The 22,235-nt window shown below is 44.7% G+C and overlaps 1 long non-coding RNA gene across 2 annotated transcripts; it reads left to right on the top strand.

Moving 5' to 3' along the window:
* The first annotated feature begins 6,359 nt into the window (after nucleotides 1–6,359).
* On the top strand, nucleotides 6,360–19,901 carry LOC307204344. Of its 2 annotated transcripts, none has more exons than XR_013833616.1 (3): nucleotides 6,360–6,558; nucleotides 9,037–9,232; nucleotides 19,124–19,901. It is a non-coding gene; the product is annotated as an uncharacterized lncRNA (long non-coding RNA). The 2 variants fall into 2 exon arrangements; XR_013833617.1 differs by lacking the exon at nucleotides 19,124–19,901 and adding an exon at nucleotides 10,788–10,917.
* Nucleotides 19,902–22,235: the final 2,334 nt, after the last annotated feature.

Genomic DNA, 22,235 nt, shown 5'->3' with positions numbered 1-22,235 from the left:
TTGGCCTTTCTTCACATTTTGAGTGCTTTCTCACGGGTTTTCCATTAGGGCATCTGGTTGGCGACAGTGAGGATGCTGGACTTGATGAGTCATTGAATTGATCCATCAGGCTCTTTTTATGTTCTTAGGACATATGCTCTCCAAGTGATGACTCCCCAAGTGATGACTCCCCACCCCCACCCCCAAAAAAGCTGGCGGACAGGAGGTAGACCTGGCAGAGGATCACAGGAATTGTCAGCTCCCATCAAATCCAATTAGCTACTTCATCTACGCATTAAACATGTATCGCAGCTCACCCTGCCCATTCTCAACGGGGAAGGAGCAATCTTTTAAGGAAATAAATCAAATTGGCATCATAAACTCTAGCTACTGTACGAAGCTTATCCAAACGATTCTCTCTCAAGAAAACAAGACAGCTGCATGACTACTATCTTCGCAAAAACATGTTCTTCTAATCAAGATCATCATTCAGATCATTTACGTCTTTCTGCTGGGAATGGTGGAGGGTGATTATTTTTCTATATACACTGTCAAAAGACCATGAAAATTACATTGTCATAAACCAGAATGAAAAGGATGGGATTCATTTAGCAGATGGATCAGTGTGGGCGAACAACAGAGGGGGGGGCATTATCTCCTCCCTGCCGCAACTGCCCAGAAGTTTCTTATCTCTGTGTTTTAGAGAAGTAGCCAGTATTGAGTGGTTGAGTGCATTATTTTCTTTCAAAGGGAAATCATACCAATGGATTTTAGCCACAGCTCTGCTTGTCAGTTTGCTACCACTTTCTATTGAAGGCCTTTGTGGGTGCACGGCCCCCACAATTATATTATTGTGGGTGCCCAAGCATCCATGGCCCCCTGGAGTTGGCTCCCATGGAATGTTATCAGAAATCTTATCAGAAAGAAAATGCCTCCTGAAAATAATTGACTCAGCTCTGGCCTATTAATCCACATCAGGCACTGTTGCTTGGCAACCAGAAAGTCAACAAGTAGCGGAAGGCTGGCCTTGAATGGCCTTGCAAAGGCCCAGTCCAGTTCCCTCCCCTTCACTTTCAAGACCAAGGAGAGCCAATCAGATTACATGGAGCTCTGACCAATCTAGGATCAGGATGGAATGATTACACCTTCATTCACAAGGAGCCTCATTCCCTGCTGGCCCTTCCTTGTGGGTGCAAAGAGGGATTCTGTTTAACATGAAGCATTTGAGTTTGTGTTCTATTTTGTATTTTTCTTACCTGCCTTTCTCTCTCTCTCTCTCTCTCTCTTTTTCTTTCTTTCGCTTTTGACTTCTGTCCTGAGAAGTTTGTCTTATGAGGTGACATGCAAATGTGATAATTAAATAAAACAAATAGCATGCATTGTTGCAAATACATTCAGGCTAAGGAAGGTTTTTACCCTAGTATATGTATTACCCTAGTATATGATTTACCCTAGTATATGTATTACTTGGTTGAATAACAGCATTGCAAAGTTTGGATGTGTGCCCCCGTAAGTATGGCTGTGTTTCTGCTCAAATACCTTTCTGGAAAGCATAAATATGTTACATTTGCCTTGAAAGATGAACTGGTTCAAATTTTTCTCCTGTCCCCAGTCTCCAGCTGAGAGAAGCCTGATTAGTTTCCCCGGGAAACTTGCTGAGCGCCCTTCAATTGAGGGGCACTGTCTTGCCAAGCTTAGCGGTGGACTCTGGTGAGGCAATTAGCAGTGCACTTTATACAGTGTGTGCTTGTCTGAGAATGAATCGCGACACAAATAGCTTTTAGCTGTGTGGGAACAGGGACACAATTTGCAGCGCTATGTATCTGTATATATTTAGCCACGGTGGTATCACAGCCACCTACATTTGTCAAGTGGAGGAAATGTGTTTTTGTGTTCTCTGGTGTTTGCATGTCTTAAATGTGGCTTGCAAATTATGTTGTGTGCCTTGCAGCAGTAGGCCAAAGCATAGCAGGCTGCCCTAGCGCATAGCATTGAAGCGTGCTGAACCTGATGAGAAAGACTCTCCGCTCTTGCATTTTGAGATATGAGCCTAGGTGTTTCTGTCCCTTAGGTAAAAAGGTATCACCACTGTGGGAATATTGGATTCAAATGGCTTTGAGATTTCACTACAGACTTGCCAGAGTATTCAAGGAAGAAGCAAGGAGAGAAGCCAGGTTCCATCATCATCATCATCATCATCATCATCAATGTTGCACAGTGGTACCTCGGGTTAAGTACTTAATTTGTTCCGGAGGTCCATTCTTAACCTGAAGCACCACTTTAGCTAATGGGGCCTCCCACTGCCACTGCGCCGCCGGAGCACAATTTCTGTTCTCATCCTGAAGCAAAGTTCTTAACCCGAGGTACTATTTCTGGGTTAGCGGAGTCTGTAACCTGAAGCGTATGTAACCTGAAGCGTACGTAACCCGATGTACCACTGTACTAGCATTTGATGGTAGAAAGGATTTGGGGAGGGAACCACAATGATGATAAAGGGCCCTGAAGGCAAATCATAAGAGGTTGTGCAATTCACCTCTACCTGTCTCCTAGCTGCAACTGGTCAAGCTTTGAGGAAGGGCCAAATCATATTTCCTTTTCTTCAATCCATCTCCCATGTACATTTGAACATGGCTATCATATCACCCCTTAACCTCCTCTTCTAAGGGAGCTGGGCATGTTTAGCCTGGAGAAGAGGAGGTTAAGGGGTGATATGATAGCCATGTTCAAATATATAAAAGGATGTCACATAGAGGAGGGAGAAAGGTTGTTTTCTGCTGCTCCAGAGAAGCGGACACGGAGCAATGGTTCCAAACTACAAGAAGGAAGATTCCACCTAAACATTAGGAAGAACTTCCTGACAGTAAGAGCTGTTCGACAGTGGAATTTGCTGCCAAGGAGTGTGGTGGAGTCTCCTTCTTTGGAGGTCTTTAAGCAGAGGCTTGACAACCATATGTCAGGAGTGCTCTGATGGTGTTTCCTGCTTGGCAGGGGGTTGGACTCGATGGCCCTTGTGGTCTCTTCCAACTCTATGATTCTATGATTCTATGATTCTATGTAGTGGTGGTGAGGCTTTAAGCTTTCCAGACAGGCCTCTACCATTGCACACACATGTGTTTTCTGCAAAGGCCCTTCCAAGCTGCTCTAGCCATCTACTTGAATCTAGGAGAACAAGGGAGGTGGGGCGCGTGTATTTGACCTGCACCACCAGAACCAGAGGCGACCCCCAAGTCAGCTAGGGAGGCAGCTTGTCATAGTTTTTAGCACCTCTGTCGGTGGTGAACACAGCTGTTGTGAAACTGGCTTCTGTTTAGGGCTGCCCCAAGTCACCCAGCAATTTACTGTAACAATTTCATGATGAGTTCTGACACCTAGAAAAAAGCACTGTGTATATGAAACTGTGTGTGTGTTGAATCAAAGAATTGTAGAGTTGTGTGGATGAAGGCAGGCATTGCAGCAGATGACTGAAGAAAACTCCACCACCTTTCAACATAGTCCATTTCACTGCTGCACAGCTCTCACCACCAGAAAGTTATTCCTAATGTTTGTGTATTGTTTCAGGAAGCATAAACTGGGTTGATTTGCCTTTAAAGGCAAATGAAACCAAATTTCTCCTCCATCTGCAGTTAAGGCTATTGCAGATCCCCTTAGTTAATAATAAGCTGGGGCCCTTGTGGACATCTTCATTTCAAGGCAGCACAGAGGCACTGATGCTCAGACTTGTAGCTAAGTGATCTTGCACCCCGGCAGAAACGTCCAGATTGCGTCCCCTAGCCATGGACAAATTAGCTCTTCTTTCCACCTTTCCTTCCAGCCTCCCCCCTCCCCCCATTCAAATCACCCTCTATTAAAAACCTTTTCTTATGAGGCAATAATTAATATTTCTATTTATAGATATATTTATGGACATATTTTAGCCAATTTTGCACCATCCCCTTCACCTGTGCCCCTGGCGGGGGCCCGTCTCACCACCCCCTAGCTACGGCCCTGCTGATGCTATCCCTGAAAAAGCCTGCTGCAAATGGGTTTGCTCGCTCGTCAACTAGTGACAGGTACCTGACTATTCTGACCATGTCAGAAATCGTGTATTTCTCAACACGGTCACAAAAGAATGTCTGTCATTCAGTGGCAAAGCATCTGCTTTCCATGCAGGAGGTCTTGGGTTCAATTTTCTCCCTTTCTGCAGCCCTGTTCAGGGAAGTTTTTAATATGTGACGTTTTAGTGTATTTTTCATCTTTGTTGAAAGCCGCCCAGAGTGGCTGGGGAAACCCAGCCAGATGGGCGGGGTACAAATAATAAATTATTATTATTATTATTATTATTATTATTATTATTATTATTATTAAAATGATCCTGAATCCTCATTGTTTTCTTCCTCATCCTATGTAAGCAAGTGCCAATTGCAATTATCATGTGCCTGTTTTATTGCTATTCCTCCACTGTTTGGGCACCCTTGGCAATCCAGTTTTAAGGTGCATTTATTTCCCCCCTGACACAGCCACCGCCGGGCACTTCATCTGTTTTGAGTCACCATGTCCATAACCCAGGAAACTAAATATCTTGCTGAGTCTGAGATAGGGATTATTCCTGAGTTTCTTGTAGCAGATAATAGCATCACTAACACCTAAGGCGCTCTGTGGAGGTGTATCTGTCACCATCGTTCAGCTGCCAGAGTTAGCTAGTGCAAAAAAAGGGGGGGGACGATGTCCCTGGAATTTTAACAGAAGTTATTTGGGCTTCCTATTTTGAGTGTGCACATGTGCCTATTTTATGGGATCTTAATTTCCTACCTTGGTTTATAGTGTGGTATAGTGGTTAGAGTACCAGTCTAGAACCTGGGAGACTGGGGTTCAAATCTCCACTCAGTTATGCAGCTCACAAGGGGCCTTGGGCTAGTCATATTCTTTCATCCTAACCTACCTCACAGGGTCCTTGTGATGATAAAATGAGAGAGGTAGAACCATATATGCCACCCTGAGCTCCTTTGAGGAAAGGTGGGATATATAGCTATAATTAGCAGAATATAGGTCGTCCCGTCCCCCCCCCCCACAGCATTCTGTAGCCACAGCATCCTCATTGGGCAGGTTTTTTGGGAGGTGGCATGGATCCCTGTAAACCTCAGAGTTGCTCATGTCTGCTGATGCCCTGGAGTTGCTGGTGCACATTGGGACCTTGTGGGCTGTGAAAGGCAGAGCATCCCTCAATAGGCCAATGACCCACATGAGACACCAGAGTCTAGTTTTGTCCTCACTCTCCTCCTCCCTATAAGGCATTTATATCCTGCCTTTCTAGGATACATCCCATTCAAGGCAGTTTACAAATAAGAGTACTTGTCAGGCTTCAGGGAATCGGTTTCCTCCCCCGTGGCAGGAAATAAGAAGAAATCAAATGAAAGGAACGTCTTACCAGTTAGATTCTTTAATAATCACAGTGAGAGAGAAAAGAACATGTCTACTAGAAATGGCGCTGCTCCCAATTAAGGTTTACTCCCCCCCTCCGTCACTCCTATGTCTTGTAATCTGAGCTTGTGCCCTGTGCGCTTTCTGTTCTAACACTTTCTGAGCTCTCTGTTTCTTTGGAGAAGTGGGGTGGATACTGTCCAGAGGCTGTGAATCTCAACTCTCTCTTCTAGTGTTTCTTCTGCTAGTTGTTCCCCATCCAGTATTTCCCAGCTTCTGCCTTCTGAACTATGCCCTCTGTGAACCAGTGTTCCAAATCTATACTGTTCTCTTGCTCCTGGGAAGATTCAGGATCAGGGGGAGAGGATGGCTCCCACCATTCTTCCTCTGTGCAGCCCTCCTCAGCACGGTCCCTGACAGTACTACAACAATTTTTTGAAAATCCTCAACTTCAGAGGTGAAAACCTGGGAAGGGGGGAATTTTAAGTGTCCCTCCCCATGTTTTTCCAACAGGAAAACTGAACATTTGAGGGAATACTCAAAAACTCCTATGAAACATTTCCTCTTGTGGAATGTGAAATATTTAAGACTGGTTTTACCCAATCAATATTTGTAGCATGAAGATTTTTGTGCTTGACTATCTACAGCATTGGAAAATAATTAATTGTAGGTATACCGTAGCACTCAATTCCAAGAAGCATTTCGGGGCCTAGAGGAGCACTAAGGAAGAGGAAGATGGCAGGCACCCTCTGCATTTGTCGTAAGCAAGAAGGCAGGTGACTGAGAGCAAACGGGGTTGACCAATGCCCCCATTTGCCCTAATAAAATAACCTCCGCCACTGATGCCTCCCTCTTGTGCGTGGTGTGATTTTTGTTTCTAGTAGCTTTCAGAACATGGCAGAGTCCCAAGTCCCTTATCCCCAAACTACAGTGTTAAAAGCAAGATACCATGTATGCATCACAGCTAAATCAGGCTGCTCATGGGACTGCTATGGTAGCTCAGTTCAGAGCATGCCACGAATGCCTAGCTGTGCCACTGAGGATGTTAGCTTTCATTTGAGTTCACCAGGATGTTTCAATTTATTCTGGAAGACAGGCTCGGCTTCTCCTGTGGGCCTCTGCTGCTTGACAGAGGGGTTGATTCAGAGGAGATCGGTGCGACTGTGCAACATGCATACTCAAGTATGTAAATATGTATTTACTATTATGGTTTCTGCACAGCGGGTTGAAAGGGGCTCTGCTCCCGATCCATGATGGCAGGCCCAAAGGTGAGTTGGCCAGCTGCCGTGAACTAAATTGGGGGGCTGAGACAAAAGACCATGAAACGACTCAGTTGCTGAATGCCAATGACAAAAATAACCAGGATCACTACCCAATTTGGGGAAGGAATTAAAGCAAAACATGCTTGCAGACCTGCACTTTATTTAGCTCATAGATATATCCTTAACAGTGGGTAGTTGGGATGAAGAATAAAAAGATGGATTATCCTACATGAAACCATCGAACTGGGCTTATCTCAACTTTCTTTTGATGTTCTGCTGAAGTTTGGTTTTTATTACTCCTATGCTACACACTGAGAAGTTGAGATTGATGGAAAGCCACTTGTCTGAGAACCTGCCCAGGTGTTTGAATGCTCTATGACGGAGGAGGTAAAGAGGAGAAATGGGTTTGGGGTGGTGGTTGTTGGGGTGTATTGTTTCTTATTCAGCCCATGTTTCTATCATGAATTTCTGGGTGAAACTGCCTTAAAAGCAGAAACCAATCTGCTGAACAAAACACAAATATCCTTCGACTATTCGCCCTCCTCTGAATATTGCAAAACAGTTCTCCAACCAAACAGTATTAGGGGGGAAGTGGGCATAAAGATTTGCACTTGAGCAAAATGACATGGAAAAATGAATTAGATTAGGGGAAAATGCTTGCAAATTGTGTATAAAAGGGGAAAGAATCATAAAAAATGTACATATTGGGAGAAATTTGCACTATATTCTGATGAATTTTCATGAGGATTAAAAAAAAGAACTTTGACATGCTGCAGAACTGAATGGAGAACAAAATTTAAAAATGGAACAAATGGAAAATAGGAAGAATCTGAATTGGGTTCTCCCTTCCTAGAACATAATGATTGATAACTCAGCCTTTTGCCCACCATGCTTTAGCTGAGCTTTCTGCATTGCAGGGGTTGGACTTTTTGACCCTTGGGGTCTCTTCCAACTCTACATTTCTATGATTCTATGCTATATGGACAAACCACTGCCAGAAGACCATTTCCTGCAGTTCCAACAACAGAGAACAAATTAGGGAACAGAAAGTTCCCCTTGACTTACGTATCACAGCGTAAAAAAACCAAAAAAACTGAATATAAATTCATGGATGAACATTTTGTATCCTTAATTCAATCTCCTATACTTGGTTTTACTTTTCTTTTTTAACATTTGCATTGCTTTGAGACACTTTTGTGGGGAAAGCGACAAATAAACAGAGTAAGTGATAGTGAAGAGTTTTTCTGTGCACAGGAAATTCCAGCATTACATTCCACTTCTCCCTCCCCTCAAATTCAATGCACAGAAACCATCGCAGAGATTCCTGTGGTGAGGGATTCTGGCAAGCCCCCTCTGTGGATGCTAATGGTTTCCTAGCAAGTTCAGAAGTGGCTCATCTTTCACACCTTCACTGTGGACAAATTCTCAGCTCTTCCAGGAGATACTCATCTGACATGAAATAATATCCCACGTGAAGCTGTTTTCTAGCGAGAAACAGTCCTGATTTCTCTCCGCCTCCCTTTATTATTGCTTCTTATCTTTTTGCATTTTTTATTCCTATAACGTGGAAAGTGCATATAAGAAGGGCACCAGGCCCCTGGAAAGGGGGAAAAAACAAAACCATGCAAACACATAGGCCACAAAATCATCAAGAAGCAAAACTCTTGTAAGGAGACCAACAACTCAGACAGGTGAGAGAGCAAAAGAGAGAAAGAGGGGGCATGAGGAAGAGGCAAAAGGCCAAATAAGTTCAATAATTCTTCCAAATAAAATTGTACTGGACTGGAATGAGGCAATCCATCATGTGACTGCTCATGCAAGTCAAAAAAAGGTCTCCCATGTGACCACAAATTTTTGTGTTGCAGCAAAGACCTTGTTGACTTTCAGTTTGCAGTTAGCTTCTCCAAGGAAACTATAAATGAAGCCTCTTTATACCACATACCCAATGTAAAAGTTGAAGCATCCTTCCAGCCCCGGGTTTCAGTTAGATGGACTGTGGCCAGGGCTGGATCTAGACACATCAAAGAAACATTTCAATTTAAAGCGTTGTAAATTTAAACAGGGAAAACTGGTAGAAAAAGCAGGACTCCACGTCGCCATCTGGTGGCAAAATGTTATATCACACATTGTTGTTGTTGTTTAGTCTATTAGTCGTGTCCGACTCTTTGTGACCCCCATGGACCAGAGCATGCCAGGCACTCCTGTCTTCCACTGCCTCCCAGAGTTTCGTCAAATTCATGTTGGTAGCTTCTAAAACACTGTCCAACCATCTCGTCCTCTGTCGTCCCCTTCTCCTTGTACCCAACATCAGAGCTTTTTCCAGAGAGTCTTCTCTTCTCAGGAGGTGGCCAAAGTATATTGCACAAAGAATGCATCTAAATAGTTTTTTCTTTACCAGTCCAGCTGAGTCCCAGGAGGATTATAACTGAAGCTCTGAGCAACAAATGATGTTGCAGTATGAGTCAATCAAGGTGTGTTCTCAAGGTCCAGAGGTGGCAATTACAACAAGCTAGACTTACTGTAATTATCACCTGCCCTAATGTCCCTCCTGCCTTCTGTGAGTCTGTCACATTTCCTCTGCCTGAATCATGGAGGTATGTGCTGCTTTTAAAATGTTTTCAGTCACCCTTAAAGGTTTTTAGGTGCTCCTAATTTTAGATGCTCTTATTTTTTTTTTAAAAAAATAAGTTTTTAATATGTTTATATGTCTAAGTAATTAACAGCCAGTTGCCAATCTCCTCTTCTTGGGGAAGGTTCTTGAGCAGATGGTTGTGGCACTCTTGGAGGAAATTCTTTTGGTCACACCGTAGGATAACCTCTGTTGGGAGAGAGTAAAAGGAAATGGCTCCACTCTGTGGTGGTTCCAGTCCTTCTAGGATGGATGTTTCCAGAGGGTGATGCTGGAGGATTGGTCTTTGGCCCTGTGGAGCCTTCAAGGTGGGGTTCCTCAGGGTTTAATGTTATTGAACAAGCTGTTTAACTTATTGTTATGATTATTAGTAGTAGTAGTATACCACCCTTAGTAGTAGTATACCACCATTAGTAGCAGTATACCACCCTTCATCTGTAGATCTCAGGGTGGTTCACAACATAAAATTATAATATATAAAAACACAAAATACATAATAAAAATAAGAACGAAAACAAACCAGTAATGTCCCCCTCCCACAACCCATTTAAAAGGGAACCAGATGTTACTCAGCCAACAGCCTGGTTGAAGAGGAACATTTTTGCCTCGTGCCTAAAAGCACATAATATAGGCACCAGCCGAATCTCCTTGGCGAGAGCATTCCACAAATAGGGAGTCACTGCAGAAAAGGCCCATTCTCATGTTGTGTCCCTCTGGACCTCTTGTGGAGGGGACACATGAAAAAAGGGCCTCAGAGGATGATCTCAGGATCCGGATAAGTTCCTAGGGAAACAGGTGGTCCTGAGGTAGTGGAGTCCTGAGCTGTCTACATAAAACTCCTGAGTGGAGTCATCTAGTGTTTTGCAGTACATTGTCAGCAATATGCTGATGACACACAGCTCTACTTCTCCTTTACATCTGCAGGTGAGGCAGTGGAAGTGCTGGACCAGTGTCTTGCCTTGGCAATGGACTGCGTGAGAGCTAACAAACTAAAGTGGTGTGTGTGTGTGTGTGTGTGAGAGAGAGAGAGAGAGAGAGAGAGAGAGAGAGAGAGCATGTGTGCATAAGAGACACACTGGGGCTCTGAAGGCACTTGGGACCTACAAGAAAGTAGGACAGGGTGGTTCTGATTTTAAGAGCGGGGAACCCTGTTGCAAAGAAGGGACCTTCTTCTGCATTCAACATCAGCTGCCCGGGATGGTGCTATTTGGTGCTGATTAATACATATATTTGTCATTGCAAATAATGCACTGTACAAATACGATCTTGGAGTTCTGCCATTATTTTCAGAACACTCAGCACAGGCATAAATGATCCTTGAGCTGCACAGCCACAGGGGAACAAAAGGCTAACCTTGGCTGAAGAGCTCCATCTCCTCCTCCAAAAAAATGCTCCATCACTAACTGCAACAGTAGAAAACTGTGTTCCCATCATCAGTTGGAACGTGGCTATAACTCTTTTCTTTATCTATCCTGTGTTTTCCGCATATCCCCCTGAGCATATTTCCCATCGAATCATAGAGCTGGAGAGTTGGAAGGGACCAAAGAGTCAAACCCCCTGCAAAGCAGGAATAAGAACTAAAGAGTCCCTGGCAGATGGCCAGCCATCACCTGCTGAAAAACCTGAAATGAAGGAGAGTCTACCACTTCCCAAGGCTAACACCCCAGAGGACAGGATCACACTTCAAAACGACCTTGACAGATTAGAGAACTGGGCCAAAACAAACAAGATGAATTTTAACAGGGAGAAATGTAAAGTATTGCACTTGGGCAAAAAAAATGAGAGGCACAAATACAAGATGGGTGACACCTGGCTTGAGAGCAGGACATGTGAAAAGGATCTAGGAGTCTTGGCTGACCACAAACTTGACATGAGCCAACAGTGTGACGCGGCAGCTAAAAAAGCCAATGCAATTCTGGGCTGCATCAATAGGAGTATAGCATCTAGATCAAGGGAAGTAATAGTGCCACTGTATTCTGCTCTGGTCAGACCTCACCTGGAGTACTGTGTCCAGTTCTGGGCACCACAGTTCAAGAAGGACACTGACAAACTGGAACGTGTCCAGAGGAGGGCAACCAAAATGGTCAAAGGCCTGGAAACGATGCCTTATGAGGAACGGCTAGCCTGCTCGGCAGGGGCTGGGTTCTACCGCGCCGGCGACGCGGGGACCCTCAAAAACCATGGGCGCTGAAACCCATGGGCATGGTGACTCGGCGGGCACCATTTGCGTCCCCCCCGACCCGCGAAGGAGCCTTTTTAAAGGCTGCGGAGCGGGTGACAGAGGGGTGGTGGTGCTGTGAGTCCTCCGCTCCCCCTGCCGAGCGAAGCCGCATGCCATTCGACGGAGAGCGCTGACTTCTTCCATTGAAAATTTGGACTTTAAAAGAATAACCCGTGAGTAATTGGAACTTGGATTAAAAAAGGGGAAAATTTCTTTTTAAATTCGGAGTGAGCGGGGGAGGTGCAAAAAGGAAGTCAGCCTCCCCCCTGTTGTAGAGGAGCTAAAGCAAAGGATTTGACAACTAAGATCGAGTGCAACCTTTTTTTGATAAAATTATTAACTTCGCGATGGAAAATTATAAGACTGGGCTGGAGGAGAAAAGTGGAATGTGAATTAAAAGGCAACCCCCCCCCCCCGGAAACCCCGGGAGCGATCCGTAAGAGCGCCGGGAGAGGAGAAATAGAGGTTTTGACAGCTGTCAAAGGAGCTGTCAAAGCGGAAGAACAAAAAGAGAACTCTGTTACGAGGACTTTGCTGGTCACATTTGTTACAAATTGGATATAAATTGTTTAAAACAAGGAATAATAAGTTACTTTGACTGTTGGGTGTGATCGGGAAGGAAACTGAGCTACTATAATCCCTCTAGAGGAGCTGTGGGACACTACAAGTATTGTTGGCATCGAATTTGAATAGGACTTTTTATCTCCTGGGAAACTGCAGAAATGGAACACTATTTTGTCTACAGAGGTCTACACACTAAAGGAGACAATAGATTTATCTATTGAAGAATGGAAGGGACTTGACGTAATGTTTTGTTCCTGAATAACAAAGCCTCTGCTGAGGAATTAGAAGCTTTTTGGAATTAGAACATTTGTGCAGGAGAGCAGGAAAAAAAAAAAAGAGGAGGAGAGAGAACAACAAGAACAACAAGAACTGGACAAAGTTGGAAGATAGACTCCTTCCAAGACTGGACATGTGAAATCAAAGATGACCAAAAGACGGCAAAGACTAATAAAAAGACGGCAAAGCGGACTGGTGAAGGACTGTGGTTTAGAGTAAGTTGAACTAATGTGTTGATCCAGTACAAGGAAGAATTCTGTAAAATTCCCCTCTGCAATCTTCCACATTTAATAGATGGATAGAAGAGATTTCCCCCCATTTCTGGGAATAGACTCCTGTGATGAAAAGTGTTGAAAAGTCTAAAACGAATATCTAATTTGTGTGAGTAATGTCCTGTGCTTAGCAATACAAAGAAAAGCTTTATATACTGATGGGGTTTAGGGCACAAAAACCCAATTCATTGAGTATCTGTCTTTCACTTACTACTATCATTTATTAGGAGAGAATTTTGAGCACAATCAAAACAGGGAGTAATTTAGAGGGGAACGAAAAAGCACCTCCAATAAGGATATTAAACGAAAGCCATAGATTTCAATCTCTGATTCTTTAATATCCTCTTTTGTCAGGCTTGCAGATACTTTTAAGAAAAATAACATTGAATAGGACATTTTAAATTAGACCAGCTATTCAGGAGCTGCAAAGAGATATGGCTCTAGATGAACTTACCACCAGGAATGCACCAATGGGACTTGGGAAGATCATTGCTCCTTCTCCAAGGCTTCCTGAAATTCACCTTGCTCAAGGAAGGACAGTAGCTCAGTGCTGTCCCTGGGATGCAGGAGGACCCAGGTATAATCCCTCGCAACTCCAGGTAGGGCTGGGAATTTCTCCTACTGTATCTGAGAGACTGTTTATCTGTTGTGCTCTTGCAGTTTCAACAGGAGCTAGTACTGGGTTGACCGTGGGAACATAGCTCAGTGGTAGAGTGTCTGCCTCACACGCAGCTGCTTCCAGGTTCAATCCCTGGAATCTCCAACTAGGACTGGCCCTGGTCTGAAATCCTGGAGAGCTGCTGCCACTCACTGTAAGGTAGTACAGTGGTACCTTGGTTCTCAAACTCAATCCGTTTTGGAAGTCCGTTCCAGAACCAAAGCGTTCCAAAACCAAGGCTCGCTTTCCCATAGAAAGTAATGCAAAATGGGTTAATCCATCCAGACTTTTAAAAACAGCCCCTAAAACAGCAATTTAACATGAATTTTGCTCTCTAACGAGACCCCTGATCCATAAAATGAAAGCAATAAACAATGTGCTGCAGTCACACGACCAATCCATCAGTAGCTGAACTGGGTTCCACACAGTCACAAAAACAAAACAAAAAAGCCTCAAAAACAAAAATGCAAAATAGATGGCAAAAACAGACAGACCTCAGCGTAACACTCAAAACGGAAGTGTGGCACTCAAAATGGAAGCGTAACACTCAAAATGGAAGTGTGGCACTCAAATCAGAAGCGTTACACTTAAAACGAAGCACGTTCAGCTTCTGGGAAAAGTTTGCAACACCTAGAACACTTACTTCTGGGTTTGCAGCTCTATAGTAAGTCTCACCTAGACCACTTCCCATTCCTACACTTCTATGATCATTAGCCTTAAAAGAATGTGGGTCAAAGCATCATTGCAACCCTTCTAGCACCCTAGCTTTTCTTTCCCCCAAAGCCATGAGAGTTAGGAGCATGATCATTTTAAATCTGAGACATAAGCAAGTATTTGGGTGTGGCAAAGTTTGTGGTGCATATATACTTGAAACACGGTGTTTGAGCTATAGCTCCTGCCCAAACAATACCTTATTGCAAGGATATTTGCTCCACAAATATTTGCTGCACCAAATACTCTGCAAAGGTCCCTAATTCAATCCCTGCCATATCCTGGTAATCCTGGGAAACTCTCCTGCCTGAAACACTGGGGAGCTGTTTTCACTAAGTGTTGCCAGTATTAGACCAATGATCTAGTTTGGTGTCATCAGCTTCCTCCCTGCCTACGGCAGCTGAGTGCTCCTGTCTAGCTTGGAGACTTCCCATAGGCATCTGGTTGGCTGAATTTTTGAGCCATTGGCCTGTTCCATCAAGCTCATCTTATGTTCTTACCAAGTATGGATGGGGCCACTGATGCAACTCTTCCTGTGAACTAAAGAAACTACTACCTGGTAGCTCCAGTCTATGGGGTGTTGCCCTTCTTGCAGTAGTCTTGCTGGCTAGTTATAGTAGCAACAATGGCTGGTGCCTATTGGGACCGGTAGGGCAGAAGGCAGGGAGACCAAGGGGCAGATGGAGGGAGTGCCAACAGCAGGCAGTGCCAACATATTCTGGTTTTGTCCCCATCCGTATCCTTGCTGACATCTACAAGGCAATTGCACTGTAATCTACATATTAATCCAACAAATGAAGATCGGTTTGCTTAAAAATGAGAGACAAATTAATTCCATTAACAGCTGTAGTCTGTTCCCTGAGCTCCATAGAAACCACTTCTTTGAGTGCCGCCCTTGCCAGAATTAAAGTGGGTGGCAATTAGAGAGAGGTCTCGGATTCCAGCATCATTAGACGTCAAGAATTCATGCTTCTGAGCATGGTAATGTGAATACCATAGCCATCTCTACTGGGGAAGTTTCAGCTCTTCAGCCAGTGGCGAGTGGTAGCTATTGAGGCTGGTGGGGTAGAAAGCAGGGAGGGCAACAGCAGGTGGCGCCAGAGGCAATGACAGGTAGAACCAACTCATTCTAGGTTTGCCCCCATCCTCCTCCTCCTCTTCCTCCTCCCTGCTGAATTCCACTGAGATTTGAAGAGGAGGAGGAGACTGACAGGAAGTTTCACCCCTTGGACTGGTTGCAAGTAAGAAAGCTGGCAAGGTGGACGCTGGCTGGGGACTGACTGAGGTTGGTGGGGCAGAATCCTACTTGACCTTATGGACCAGCCTCCACTGTCTTCAGCTCCTCCTCTATGTCAAACATGGACTCCCAAAATTCTCCGTGCTGTTTGTCAGCAGTAAAATAGGGGCAGGGATAGAGAATTCCACTGAAAGTTAACTTAGCAGGGAAGTAGAATTCTCCAACTGTTGGGGCAAAGTCAAGGGGGAAACAAAATTCTCAGATACTCCCTTGCAACATTATCTTCTGAGAGCTTAACCCTAATTACACCACCTCTGAAACAATCACAATGCACTTTTTTTTCCATGCAGAAATGTCTATTTAGACTAATAAACCACTCTGGCTAAAGGACAGCTAGCGACGCCACGGCCGACATGGCACCAAAATCAATAAATACACTGTATTTGTGCTGCTATGCAAAACACATCTCCCTGTAAACATATTTTGCAAGGGAGATGAACTGATGGGGAAAGCCGCAAGATGAAAAGCAGACTTCCAACTTGTGGTACTTGTATTTACCATATTTTTCGCTCTATAAGATGCACCAGACCACAAGACGCACCTAGTTTTTGGAGGGGGGAAACAAGAAAAAAAATATTCTGAATCTCAGAAGCCAGAACAGCAAGAGGGATCGCTGTGCAGTGAAAGCAGCAATCCCTCTTGCTGTTCTGGCTTCTGGGATAGCTGCGCAGCCTGCATTCGCTCCATAAGATGCACACACATTTCCCCTTACTTTTTAGGAGGAAAAAAGTGAGTCTTATAGAGCAAAAAATACGGTACTTATGAAGTCAACTTTTCATTCTCATTGTGCAAAATTCTATTTGGGCAGAAAGCCCTAAGGAGTTGTGACTGGTGGGCCTCAGTCATTTTCAGCCTTCTCAAGTGGACGCAATGGAGGGTAGAAAGTTTTGAGAACCCCATCTATTAAGTGATGCTGTTGTTTAGTTGATGTTCAACTTATCTCCATCCCTTTCCTGCTTTTGGGAGAACAAGGGAGAGGAAATATCTATATCCTGGAAAAAGTTGACAATCAAAGTTTACTTCCCTGCCATTAGTAAGGCAGTGTATTCTATTCAAACACAGCACATCACCCACCTGTGATACAGTGAAGCAGACAGAAAGACGTGTTCATTATTCTTCCTTTGCAAGTTGGGCATTAAAGAAAACAATCCCCTCGATGGAGATAAAGCAGATTCGAGTGTTGATCTTACTAACCTTCCAAGTCAGTTGAGCGGCCTAACCTATTATCATCTCAGCGTGAATTTAGCGGCAAAGACATCACTTGGCATCAAGCAGAAACAAGATGCGAACCCGGCCAGGAATTCCATATGAGGAGCCTTGCTTTCATTTTCTTGTATTAAGGCACAAGGCAGCTGCACTTCTGCAAGGAAAATGGGAAGAAGGGGCTTATTGGGGGTTGCCTTTCAGATATTTTCCACATTGTTTGGGTTTGCTCATGCATATTATGTATTAATAGTTGTCGCACACAACACCCGGAGCAAATTACTGCTACTGAGGAGGAGCTGCCATCTGTACCCAGATTATGCTGGAGATAAGAAGGATGGTGTCAGAGCTGCCCAAGGTCCCAGCTCACAAAGGACCAACGCCAGTTCTTACTATATACAAAAGTCTTTATTAAGGTTCAGTTTCCATTTCAAAGCCGCGGCGTGCAGCTCTACGTCTCAACCCTAGACCGCTGAAGCTCCATCTGAATCTCCTACCCCTCTACACCAGTTCAAGACCCTAGCCTTGCTCCACCTCCTCCTCTGCTCCTTTCTCCTCTGGGTCCTTCTGCCCTCTGGGGTGTCGCCCTTTCTGGACTCTTCTGATGCTGATTCCCCGGATTCTTCCCCCTGCTTCCAGCGTGCTTTAGGACCTGGCTCCCAATCCGACCTCCCTGCTGTCCCGCGCTCCTGTACATTTGAACTTGGCGCGCGCGCCCAGCCGGCAACCTTCCTCCTGACCGTTACACTGCTCCTGTCACTGCTTCCCCCTTCGGGGGGGTTGGCTGGGTCTGACTTCCCCTCCGTTCCCTCACTCAGCGATAGGGGCGTGGTCAGCCCTGCCTCATCTTCTCTCCCCACTGGAGGGGAAGCCGGCCCTGACACATGGGACTCTTCCCCCCCGCTACGCCATGGTGGGGAAGCTGGTCCCGATCTCCAGCTGCTGCTTTGGGAGTCGCCGCTGGCCCCTTGCTTCTGGTGCGTCCTTCCCGGGACCCCCCTTGCCCTGGCCATTGGTGCCCCCTTCTGGGAGTCTTCCGAATCGCTGGAGAAGCTCATGGAATCTCTCGGCCCACTGTCATACTCCCCTATGCTGCCCTCGGATTGTTCCCCTTCGCTCTCCGCTTCCTCTCTCCCCTGTGCCTCTGCTCCTGAACCCCTGACAGATGGTCTTATGGGAAGGATACTCAATGGGCCAGATTGCTCATTGGAGCTTAAGATTTCAAACGTGCAAAGAGCAGAGAGGGCAGTAGCAAGTGGCCAGTCTGTTTGATATGTACCACGACCCTTGATTCTAGCTTAGAAAAAGCATTAAGGGGTGTTCAGATAACCCATCCCACTGAAAGCATGCAAGCTATTAAAACTATGCATAGCATGGAGGTAGCAGATAGAGAGAGGCTTTTCTCCCTCTCTCATAACTCAGAGACATCCAATGAAGGATTCAGGACAGACCCCCCCCCCCAAAAAAAAGCACATATTCAGTTTATAGTTAAACTGTGGAACTCACTTTTTTGCATTACATGCAAATTGATAGTGGGCCCTGTGTATATAGTTTTTATTATTAATTATTATTATTATGTTGTTGTGGTGGTGGTGGCGGTGGCGGTGGTGCATATTGTGTTTTTATATTGTAAACCATCATACGATCTTTGGGTAAAGAATGGTATCTAGAAGTGCTGGGCAGGGAGGAAATGGCTGCTACCGCAGTCACTACCTGCTAGGTGAGTTGGATGAACCTATGCAAGACCCCCGTTGTCAAAAGCGGGGACCCTTTTCACTGCTTGCAAAGAGAACTGTGAAACTGGCATGGGTATTCCTACTTTTGCTCAGCTATACTGAAAAGAAACAACTTCTTGCCTTAGCTCTTTGAAATCTGCTGCTGAATAGTTGATATCCCTGCCCCCCTTTCTCATGTGTGTGCAGATATCAGTGGCATAGCGTGGGTTGCCAGTGCCCGAGGCCTCACAGGTTGGGTAGGAGGAAGGGAGGGAGACAGGCAGAGTACGCCTAGGCATTCAACTGCCTAACAGTGTCCACATCACCCAGGATATCACATCCACAGAGATAAGAAAAGAAGAGTTTCGTTGTCTGCAGAGGTCACTTCCTGGTTCACACAGAGAAGCTGTTTTCAATGGAACCCAGTGATGGAAGTGCAGAGCTGTATTGAAGCAGCACCGGGTGCTGAAATCTTGTGCCCCTAAAAATTTTGTACCTGCGGCAACCACCCTTGTGCCCCCCACCATGCTATGCCGCTGGTAGATATAGGTAAAATCTCCAGTGGAACAAAAAATTCTAAGGTTCTATTTCACCCTCTCTTATAACATTGAAGTAGAGGCTTAAATCCATTAAAAAATTCCCAACCGAAAGGGCACTAAAGTGTGTGTGTGTGTTCTGACCTGTTAATAAAAGACTAAAAGGTGCACATTAATATAAATATTTATATTCTGCTGTGCCATATTAGCACTTACGGATAATCTATCTCCCCTGCTAATGGTTCTGAGTAAAATGTGCAGCCAGTGCGGCTGACATTTTGAGGAGTTATTGCTATATTGCTTCATCTTAGTCATCCCCACAGCCCCTTTCTTAGTGATTGATATGAGAGAGAGCGTACTGACTAAAATATCTATATTTCTTTCCCCATATGTGCTTCTATAGCCTGGTGAAAGCTTTGGCTTAGCTACGAACTTTGCAGCCCATTAAAATCAGCAGGAGAAGACCTGGCAGGCAGGAGACAATGACATTCCAACTCACAATGGGGCTGAGGTGAAATTCGGGAGCCACGAAATTGTTAGAGTTCAGGGGGCATTATTGTGTGGGAAGGTGTTGTGCTATGTGTGCACTCTTTTCCAGGGCTGTGTGGGGAGGAAAGGGTCAACTGCCAGGAGGGATGCTGCAGAATTCTGACAAAAACAGAAATGGGGGCAAGGATGGCTAGTGTTCGCTTACATCTGGAATGATAAGCAATCTGGGAAACACATCCACAAAGATACGCAGCTGGTTATACAGTGAACGCTTGGGTTGAAAACGTGATCCATGTGGGATGTACGTTCGCAACCCGCAGCAGCATGTCTGTGCACGTGCAGGTTGTGATTCGGTGCTTCTGCGCATGCACAACCCCCGAAACCCGGAAGTAACCCGTTCCAGTACTTCCGGGATTCGGCAGGTCTGTAACCCGAAAAAACACAACCTGAAGCATCTGTAACCCAAGGTATTACTGTATCCCTATCCCATCTGCACTGTGTTTCCTTTGTGCTGAAATGAATGGGGTGGAATAATGTATTGACAACATAATTTAGGGAATTTAGGGAATGAAATAAGTAAGTTAAGGGGTTTCTCCACAGCAGGCAGCAAACAACTTTGTTCTTGGTGGAAGAAGAAATGCAGCAGAAAGGAGACAGTGCGGAATGCAACAAATACAGGGTGAGATAGAAAATAGTGCCTTATTATATCCCTAGATGGAAGGGTCAATCTATGTCTAGTCTGTGCCACTTTCAGATATGCCCATTCATATGTCCACTCCCTTTATTATTTCTGCACTAAATCTACACTTTTATACATATATATATATATATACTGTATATATACTGTGTGGTGTGTGTGTGTGTGTGTGTGTGTGTGTGTAACCAACCCACATTTACAAAAAGAAAAAAGAAAATTGCTCAATGTTTTTGTATTTAAATATTATTAAAATCCTTATTTTTATGCATTATCTCACAAAATTCACATTGTTGTGTGTAATCTTACACAAAATGTGAATTTTGAACAGTTCAATGCCATCACTATCTACCCAAAACTATCAACTCAAAGGGCACTTACTCCCAGGGAAGTATGCACCCTACATAAGTGTGATGCTTTAATATGTATTTTGTGAAAATTGAGTCAGAGAAGTGCAAAATTCAAAAGAAAATTACATTCTGAGCATCGCATTACTCCGGGAGGTACAGATCAAGTCATCACACACACACAAGCTTCCAGCTACCCCCACCAGCAGCAATGAGACTAACCATAAAAGGGGGAGAATGGTTTTATCCAGCAGCATTAAGCCTCTGCAGAAACCTTTCAGAGAATTTTTCTCCGTCCTCACAAAGATTATTGCTGTAAATAATTTGTTGTTGTTGTTGTTTAGTCGTTTAGTCATGTCCGACTCTTCGTGACCCCATGGACCAGAGAACGCCAGGCACTCCTGTCCTCCACTGCCCCCCGCAGCTTGGTCAGACTCATGCTGGTAACCTCGAAAACACTATCCAACCATCTCGTCCTCTGTCGCCCCCTTCTCCTTGTGCCCTCCATCTTTCCCAACATCAGGGTCTTCTCCAGGGAGTCTTCTCTTCTCATGAGGTGGCCAAAGTACTGGAGCCTCAGCTTCACAATCTGTCCTTCCAGTGAGCACTCAGGGCTGATTTCCTTCAGAATGGAGAGGTTTGATCTTCTTGCAGTCCATGGGACTCTCAAGAGTCTCCTCCAGCACCATAATTCAAAAGCAACTGTAAATAATACTGCAAATAATAAATAAATAAATAACCATATATTTCACCACCTGAAAATGGGGCAGCAATTAGCAGAGGGAATGTTTGATCGTGCCTACATTTTGTGAATGCCAGTAAGTTCTATTTGTGAACTGCATGTAAAAGAACATCAGCAGGACAGAAAGCAGGACATTTCAACTGGTGGCTCTGGTGAATCTCTCCCTGCTTGCCTTCTGGAGATAAGTTAATACATTTGGGTTTAAGAAAGCTTTTAAGGAAGCCCTTTACAACCTATGGAAAGGCCCCGGGAACATATAGATATTGCTGGACCAAAATACATGCCCTAAAAATGTTCCTTGCTCTCTTTGCAAGAAAGTTGCTTTTTTCATTTAGCATGTGAGTCCCAGAGAATCAACATTTTTTTGTAAAACCAAACGGGGAGGGAGAGATCTGAAGAATTTAAAATGTCACTTGGAGCATCCAAAATTGCCCTGTAGAAGAATTTGTTCACAAGTCAACCTTTATAAGCGCATGAACATGGATTTCCCTTACTCCTGGGAAATCAAGAGCGATGCTAACTCTTCGCGATGTGGTAAAGCAAGCAGTAGCCTGGAGATAAATACCACAAATAGGATGGATGCATTTTGCACATAACATAAACAAGCTGAGCTGGAATAAGGAAAACAAATTACAGGTCATTCCAGGCAGCTTCATATTGAAGACATCCTGTTTTGGGCAAGCAGGACTCATTAACTCGGTGCATTGAGCTGAGGCTCTAAAAGGGGCTGGCAGGTAGATTAGCATCTGAAACTGAATGAAGTTTTGCTTGTTTGTCTATCACTGCATTTCTAAGCCATCTTTCCTCCAAGGAGTTCAGGTTAGTATACATGGTTCTCTCCTGCTCTCCATTTTACCCTTGCAACATCCCTGTGAGGCAGGATAAGGTCCTGAGCACCCCTCAACCAAGGAAGGATTACAGTAGTTCCTAAGGTGCCCCAGATACATACACACAGGAACACACACACATTTCTAGAGTCTGGGCAACTGCTCCCAGGTCTGTGCCCCATGGAGGAGTTGTGGCAACAGTGGGACCCCCACACCCCACTCCCAGGTTATGTACCCTCATTTGTTGGGGTGCATGCATGCAACTTGAGGTTTCTGCTACCCTGAAGCCATAACTGCTCTTCCCTCTTCAAGCACCTGGTTCTAGAAAACAGCAGGGAAAAGGATGGCAGAGATTTGACTGGCCTGAACAGCCTCTCTCTCCACCTCTGACACATCTTGCATGCCCACCTCCATCT

This window comes from Podarcis cretensis (assembly GCF_951804945.1).
Source record: "Podarcis cretensis genome assembly, chromosome: 15".
Taxonomy (NCBI): domain Eukaryota; kingdom Metazoa; phylum Chordata; class Lepidosauria; order Squamata; family Lacertidae; genus Podarcis; species Podarcis cretensis.
This window is presented reverse-complemented; position numbering and strand designations above follow the sequence as displayed.